Source organism: Bos javanicus, chromosome 13 (assembly GCF_032452875.1).
Source record: "Bos javanicus breed banteng chromosome 13, ARS-OSU_banteng_1.0, whole genome shotgun sequence".
Lineage (NCBI taxonomy): Eukaryota > Metazoa > Chordata > Mammalia > Artiodactyla > Bovidae > Bos > Bos javanicus.
Window position 1 is genome coordinate 75,422,140 of NC_083880.1, and position 8,931 is coordinate 75,431,070.

Consider the following 8,931-nt stretch of genomic DNA (forward strand, 5'->3'; position numbering starts at 1 on the left):
CTAGAGCCTCAATTTTTAATATAACTGTACAAAAAATTATGGGAAAATAGAATCCAAATGATGGACTAGATTTTTTTATATAATCAGGCAGGAATTAATTTTTCAAAATAATTGTCTAGAGGTGATTCAGTTTCACATCCTCTTTAAATATGTATTTTTCAGTGTTCTATGGCTTGAAGGAACGATTTTAAATTAGTGTATAGAGTAGGCTCTGAATCATAAAATAAAAATGCTAGCAGTGAAGCTCTGTCATCTTGGTTGCAAAACTATTTTGTCTAAATGATATTCTGCCTTCCTGTTAAATCCACTTTCTTCCGCTCTCTTTCACTGTCTAAATAATTTTATCAGTGGAAAGACAGAGGATTGGGACTTCCCTGGTGGTCCAATGGTTAAGACTCTGCACTTCCACTGCAGGGGGCGTGGGTTCAATCCCTGGTTGGGGAACTAGGATCTCGCATGCTGTGTGGCTTGGGGGAAAAAAGAAAGATAAGAGGATTGTTTGAATAATTGCCACTTAGAGATGTCCTGGCTGGAGAAATTCTAAGATGGCTCCCATGATCTCTGCCCTGGTGTTAATGCCCTGTAGAATTCCATCCCCTGCAGGGGCGGGGGCCCTGTGACTTCCTCCGAGCCAGTAGAATTTGGCAAAGGTGATGGAACGTCTCTCCCTTAATTAGGTTACATTAAATGGCAAAGGTGAAGGGAGTTACTCCTATGATTTTATATATACACATATAATTTATATAAATGTAAATAGTATATTTTATATACATATATAAAACTTCACAGGAATTTTTATATAAAATATGTATATAAAGGTTTTACATGTGTGTGTGAGAGAGAACCCTGTTGCTAGCATGATCTAGAGGAGGGAGAGATTCTGGCCTTGAAGCAAACAGCTCTACCTCTGTGAGCTCTCCATGGTGAGTATGAACTCCCCAGAGTGAGTGCAAATGGTACTGACCCAGGTCCTTGCACTCTTTCCTCTATAGAAACTGTTAAGAGGCTGGGGCTTCCCTGGTGGCTCAGACGGTAAAGAATCTGCCTGCAGTGCAGGAGACCCGGGTTCGATCCCTGGGTGGGGAAGATTCCCTGGAGAAGGGAATGGATACCCACTCCCTTGCCTGGAGAATTCCATGGACAGAGAAGCCTGCTGGGCTCCAGCCCATGGGGTCGCAAAGAGTCAGACACAACTGAAGCGACTTAGCATGTGCAAGAGGCCAGATGAGAAATTCAGGAAGGCCTTATGCTGTAGCATGAGACAGGAAGAACTAGTAACAGGTACCCCTGCTGGGCCTGGCAGAAGGCTGGCTCGTCCCTTAAATAGGGTTAAGAGGGTGGAGCAGGTCAGTGGGTGGGGCCAGAGGCGTGGCTTAGGTGGCCCGCCCCTTGCTGGCAGTGTGTGCAGGCACAGGTAGAACCCTGCTTTTGCTTCTGCCGTCTCAGGAGTGGGGGTTCGTTGGTGGCCTTTTTTATCTTGTACATAATTTGCCCCAGTGGACAGAGGTATGGTTATTTTTAGCCCCTTTCAGTTCAGTTCAGTTCAGTTGCTCAGTCGTGTCCAACTCTTTGCGACCCCATGAATCGCAGCACGCCAGGCCTCCCTGTCCATCACCATCTCTCGAGTTCACTCAAACTCATGTCCATCGAGTCGGTGATGCCATCCAGCCATCTCATCCTCTGTCATCCCCCTTTCCTCCTGCCCCCAATCCCTCCCAGTATCAGAGTCTTTTCCAATGAGTCAACTCTTCGCATGAGGTGGCCAAAGTACTGGAGTTTCAGCTTTAGCATCGTTCCTTCCAAAGAACACCCAGGACTGATCTCCTTTAGAATGGACTGGTTGGATCTCCTTGCAGTCCAAGGGACTCTCGAGAGTCTTCTCCAACACCACAGTTCAAAAGCATCAATTTTTCAGTGCTCAGCTTTCTTCACAGTCCAACTCTCACATCCATACATGACTACTGGAAAAACCATAGCCTTGACTAGACGGACTTTTGTTGGCAAAGTAATGTCTCTGCTTTTCAATATGCTATCTAGGTTGGTCATAACTTTCCTTCCAAGGAGTAAGCATCTTTTAATTTCATGGCTGCGGTCACCATCTGCGGTGATTTTGGAGCCCAAAAAATAAAGTCTGTCACTATTTCCACTGTTTCTCATCTATTTGCCATGAAGTGATGGGACCAGATGCCCTGATCTTAGTTTTCTGAATGTTGAGCTTTAAGCCAACATTTTCACTCTCCTCTTTCACTTTCATCAAGAGGCTTTTTAGTTCCTCTTCACTTTCTGCCATAAGGGTGGTGTCATCTGCATATCTGAGGTTATTGATATTTCTCCCTGCAATCTTGATTCCAGCTTGTGCTTCTTCCAGCCCAGTGTTTCTCATGATGTACTCTGCATATAAATTAAATAAGCAGGGTGACAATATACAGCCTTGATGTATTCCTTTTCCTATTTGGAACCAGTCTGTTGCTCCATGTCCAGTTCTAACTGTTGCTTCCTGACCTGCAGATAGGTTTCTCAAGAGGCAGGTCAGGTGGTCTGGTATTCCCATCTGTTTCAGAATTTTCCACAGTTTATTGTGATCCACACAGTCAAAGGCTTTGGCATAGTCAATAAAGCAGAAATCGATGTTTTTCTGGAACTCTCTTGCTTTTTTCGATGACCCAGCAGATGTTGGCAATTTGATCTCTGGTTCCTCTGCCTTTTCTAAAACCAGCTTGAACATCTGGAAGTTCACGGTTCACGTATTGCTGAAGCCTGGCTTGGAGAATTTTGAGCATTACTTTACTAGCGTGTGAAATGAATGCAGTTGTGTGGTAGTTTGAGCATTCTTTGGCATTGCTTTTCTTTGGGATTGGAATGAAAACTGACCTTTTCCAGTCCTGTGGCCACTGCTGAGTTTTCCAAATTTGCTGGCATATTGAGTTCAGCACTTTCACAGCATCATCTTTCAGGATTTGAAAGAGCTCAACTGGAATTCCATCACCTCCACTAGCTTTGTTCGTAGTGATGCTTTCTAAGGCCCACTTGACTTCACATTCCAGGATGTCTGGCTCTAGGTCAGTGATCACAGCATCATGATTATTTGGGTGGTGAAGATCTTTTTTGTACAATTCTTCTGTGTATTCTTGCCACCTCTTCTTAATATCTTCTGCTTGTGTTAGGTCCATACCATTTCTGTCCTTTATCGAGCCCATCTTTGCATGAAATGTTCCCTTGGTATCTCCAATTTTCTTGAAGAGATCGCTAGTCTTTTCCATTCTGTTTTTTTCCTCTATTTCTTTGCATTGATCGCTGAGGAAGGCTTTCTTATCTCTTCTTGCTAGTCTTTGGAACTCTGCATTCAGATGCTTATATCTTTCCTTTTCTCCTTTGCTTTTTGCTGCTCTTCTTTTCACAGCTATTTGTAAGGCCTCCCCAGACAGCCATTTTGCTTTTTGCATTTCTTTTCCATGGGGATGGTCTTGATCCCTGTCTCCTGAACAATGGACAAACCTCCGTCCATAGTTCATCAGGCACTCTATCTATCAGATCTAGTCCCTTAAATCTATTTCTCACTTCCACTGTATAATCATAGGGGATTGATTTAGCCCCTTTAGTTTCTTTGTATTCTGTTGCTAGAGGAGAGGTTTGTCCAGGTGCTAGCACTGCAGCAAAGAGTCCCAGGTCCTTGGTCTCAGCCTGTCTCATGAACTCTGTAGGATGGATGTGGTCTCTCCATGGTGAACTGAACCCCTTATGATGAGGACAATGTGGCAGGGAACTGCAGGTGGCCTCTGGGATCTGATAGTGGCCTCCAGTTGGTGGCCTTTAAAGAGCTGGGGCCTCAGTCATGCAACCACAGGGAAATGAATTGTGCCACAAACCTGAAGGAGGTTGGGAGTAAGTCCTTTCCCCAGTTGTTAAGCCTGTGGGTGAAAACGCTGCCTGGCTAGACCCTGACTGTGGCCCAGTGAGATGTGTAGAGGACTCAGTGAAACTGAGCCCGGACTCCTGACCCACAGAAACGGAGCTAGTAAGTGTGTGTTGTTTTAAGCCACGTAGTTTGTGATAACTGGGGCTGTACAGCAATAGAAAACTAATAGAATTGATTTGCGAGGACTTTTGCAAATATTTCGAGTCAAAAAAACTTTAATGCTGAGAAAGACTAGTCCAACCCCTTCATTTTAGAGGAGCCCTGGAAATCAGAAATGGGGGCAGACACACAGCACGCAGTGATAAAACCAGGAATCCTACCTCCTGGGAAGTGGATTTTATCCGAAAATCTCATACCTAAAAATAGAACAAGGATAGCTAGCACTGTGTTATGTACCAAGTCTGTGCTATGTGATTTGCATAGATCATTTTACCCTAAAATAATTCCTTTTTAAAAAATGACCATTTTACAATTTGTTTTTAATTAATTGCTAGATCATATGGTAGTTCTATTTTTTTTTTAATTTTTTAAGGACCCAACATACTGTTTTCCATAGTGCTTGCACCAATTTACATCATTTCCACTAAGAGTGCACGAGTGCACAATTTACTCACATCCTCGCCAACACTTGTTATTGCTTGTCTTTTTGATAATAGCCTTTCTGAAAAGTGTGAGGTGACAGCCCATTTGGTTTTGATTTGCGTCTCCCCGATGATGAGTGATGTTGAGCATTCTTTCGTGTGCTTTCTGGCCATCCGATATCTTCTTTGGAAAAATGTCTATTCCAATCTTCTGCCCATTTTTTAACCAAATTGTTTGATTTTTTGCTGTTGAGTTGTATGTATATGTGTGTTCTTTATATATTTTGGTTATTAGCACCTTATCGGATACATGATTTACAATCATGTTTCTTGCATCCGGTATGTTGCCATTTCAGTAGGGGTTCCAGTTTCATTCTTTTACATGTGGCTCTCCGGTTTTCCCAACACTATTTTATTAAAGAGAATATCCTTTCCCCATTGTATATTCTTGGCGTCTTTGTTGTAAATCAATTGATCATATACCCATGGATTTATTTCTGGGCTTTCTATCTGTTCTATTGATCTATGCCTAATTGCTTTGGCTATGACTCCAATGGGCTTCTCTGATGGCTCTGTGGTAAAGAATCTGCCAGCTAACAGGAGACGCAGGTTTGATCCTTGGGTGGGGAAAAACTCCTGGAGAAGGAAATGGCAAGCCACTCCAGTATTCTTACCTGGGAAATTCCATGGATTAGAGGACCCTGGCAGGCTGCAGTCCATGAGGTCATAAAATTGTCAGACATGATTTAGTGATTCAACAACAACAGCAATGACCTCTAGTACTGTTGGATAAAAGTGGCAAGAGTGGGCATCCTTGTCTTGTTCCTGATTTTAGAGAGATAGCTTTCACCTTTTCACCACTGAGTTTGATGCTAGCTGTGAGCTTATCATATATAGCCTTTATCATATCACATCATTACATTTCCTCTATATCCACATTGTTGAGAGTTTTCTTTTGACCATAAATGGATGTTGAATTTTGAAAATGCTTTTTCTGCATCTACTGAGTGATCATATGATTTTTATCCTTGATTTTGTTAATGTGGTGTATCACATTGATTTGTGGATGTTAAACAATCTTTGGATCCTTGGAGTAAATCCCACTTGATCATGGTGTATGATGCTTTTAATTTATTGTTGAATTCAATTTGCTAATATTTTGTTAAAGATTTTGCAACTAAGTTTATCAGGAATATTGGCCTGTAATTTTCTTTTTCTTTTTTTGTACCATCCTTGTCTGGTTTTGTTATCAGGGTAATTCTGGACTCTTAAAATGTATTTAGGGGAGTTCTCTCCTCTTCTGTTTTTGGAAGAGTTTGAAAAGGATTGGTATTAATTCTTCTTTGACTGTTTAGTAGAATTCACCATCTGGTCCTCGACTTTTGTTTGTTCAGAGGTTTTTGATTACTGATCCAGTCTCCTTGCTAGTAATCAGTCTGTTCAGATTTTCCATTTCATCATGATTAAGTCTTGGTAGGTTGTATGTTTCTAGGAATTTATCCATTTCTTTTAGGTTGTCCAATGCGTTGGCATGTAATTGTTCATAGTCATCTCCTATGATCTTTTGTGTTTCTGTGGTATCAGTTGTAACATTTTTCATTACTGATTTTATTTATTTGAGCCTTTTCTACCCATTCCAGTATTCTTGCCTGGAGAATTCCATGCACAGAGGAGGCTGGCGCTCTTTCTTGGTAATTCTACCTAAAGCTTTGTCAGTTTATCTTTTGTTTATTCTTTTTATCATACATAAATACTGTCACTCATATTATTTGTGACATCCCATAAATTACATTTCTCATACATATAGATTCACCTTCTTCTTAAATGCTGTCAAATATGGTACACCAGGGCACTTAGCCATTTCTCTTCAGTTGCCTTTTGCTTCCTTCTGCTTATTCTTATAAACAAGGTTCGATTAAATTTTTTTGTACACGCTCACTGTAGACTACCTTAACCTGGGTCTCTAGTGAGGAGACAGATTATAGAATTCTTGGGTTATTCTTTACATTTTAATTAATATCTCCAAATTTTTCTCTTAAGTGGTCACACCAATTTGAACTTACAAGGGATATTACACAAGAGAAATCATGCACACGAAACTCAATAACCTATAGTCAAGCGTTGAATGTGGCAGAGACTGCTGTCACTCAGTATGTCTTCCTACCTTAGTAATAGAATACAACTGATCCTTGAACAACATGGGTTTGAACTGCAATGGGTCCCCTTATACACGGATTTTTTCCAATAAATAGCATATTACAGTACCATACAATCCGGTTGGTTGAATCTACAGATACGGACAACCCACTGTAAAGTTATACTTGGATTTTTGACTAGGTCAGCATGCCTAACCCTCACATTATTCAAAGGCCAACTGTATTTAGTTCGGCACTATCTATCTGCCTAAATAAAAATAAAATCCACATTTTCCAAACTCCCATGGAGCTAGACATAGTAATATCATTAAATTCTGGTCAATAGAATGTGAAGGAGGTGATGTGTTCAACTTCTGCGCAGATCCTTTAGGAGAAAAGAATGAGCCCTACGGCGCTTTCCCCTCTTCCTGCTGACTGGAATGCAGATGTGATTACTGGCACTAGAGCAGCCATCTTGGACTGTAAAATGGAAGCCACCTGTCAATGGCAGAGCAGAAAAAACAGAAGGACCCTGGGTCCCATGACGGTGGAGCTATCAAACCAGCCATCCACTGCCTACCCAGACTTTTAAGCAAGAGAAAGAGAAGCGTATTGAATAAAAGCCACTTTGGGGGAATGTCTTTCTGTCACAACAGCCAAAACAATGCAATTATTAAATTCTAAAAGAAAATTATCTGGTAAAAGAAGATTCCAACTGGGGGGATTATAAAAATATTATTTTACTTGATCTTCCCAGTAATTCTACAAGGAGGAAATTTTGTATATGGGTATTTAATTGCCATTACTGTTGTAGATTGTTAAGAACGTTTATAGTACAACTATTTTATTCCCCTTGAGACTTTTCTACACTGTTGGAGAGGGAAGGCCAAGGGATTCAGCTCCGTTGAAGGAACCAGGAAGAAATGTTGTCCAAACCAACTGGGGTTTTGGCAATGAATCTGCATTTGTTCACCAGTATAGCTTTTGTTTAGATTCCACTGTTTTGAAAAATTAAGTGGTTGAGTATTTTAAATTTTTTCCTAATCCGAGTGTAACGAATGACCTTTCCTCTCCTTAGGTCACTAAAAAGAATTTTCTTGTGTTTGTGGCTAATTCCTTCATGGCAGAGGCCCAAATAAGGGGACAGGGGGACACTTAGGTCAAAACTAAACATGAGATGAGAGCAGGATCATGGATTTCCTGCGGCTCATTCCATTTTCAGTCATCCATACTGCTATACATGTGTTTGAGTGGTTTTTTGTGTACTGAATAAGCTGTACACAAATTCTAGGAAATAATTTTGAATTACTAAAGTTACAACTTACCTAACCTAGTTTCTCCCCCTTGGGTTTTTAAGTTTCCTTTTTCAAATCTATTGCTCTAAGAACAAAATAACAAAATTCAGCCAGTGTTTTTAAGGAAGTCATGGATTAATATTTGGTCCCACTTAAAACGTAACTAATTAAATGCCTTAAAACACTTGAAATTGCATTTCTAAATTTGATATCCTGGATTTTCTTTGCAAGTACTTTAACTGTTCAATATTTCTACTTCTCAGTCCATTCTTTTTTTTTTTTTTTCTTTAAAGAGAGAGTGACTCTATTTTATTCTTTATTTATTTATGGCCATGCTTGGTCTTCGTTGCTGTGCACAGGTTTTCCCTAGTTTCGGGGAGCAGGGGCTATTCTTCACTGCTGTGTGCAGACTTCTCATTGCAGTGGCTTCTCTTGTTGCAGAGCAAGGGCTCTCGAGCCCGGGCTCAGCAGCTGTGGCACACGGGCTTTGTTGTACCGTGGCATGTGGGATCGTCCCAGATCAGAGATCAAACCTCCCCAGCACTGGCAGGCAGATTCTTAAACACTGGACCACCAGAGAAGTTCTCAATCAGTTTTTATAAATCTAATAGATAACACTTATATAGAAAACTTAAATTCTCTTATGTGTTCTAAATGATTACAGATAAACTTAGTGCAACTTTGACTTACAAATTTCACATTTAAGCAGTGCTTCAATAACATTAAACATGATAATTAACAAGTCTGACCAACATCCTACTCTGATGGGTCCAAGTCACTTAAACATGAGTCTCTTAAAGTATGTAAACTGTTAAATATGAACAATTTCCTTCTTAACAAAAAATATTAATATGATGATTTTGACTTTGTTGAGTATTTCCACATTTATTTATGAACCTTGGTTAAAATATGCTTCCTGATAAAACTGCTTTCCCGTTTCAGCTATTTCTATAATTCACTCTAAATGTTCCTGGAGTTTGAAGATGAAGAACTAAAGAGCCTCT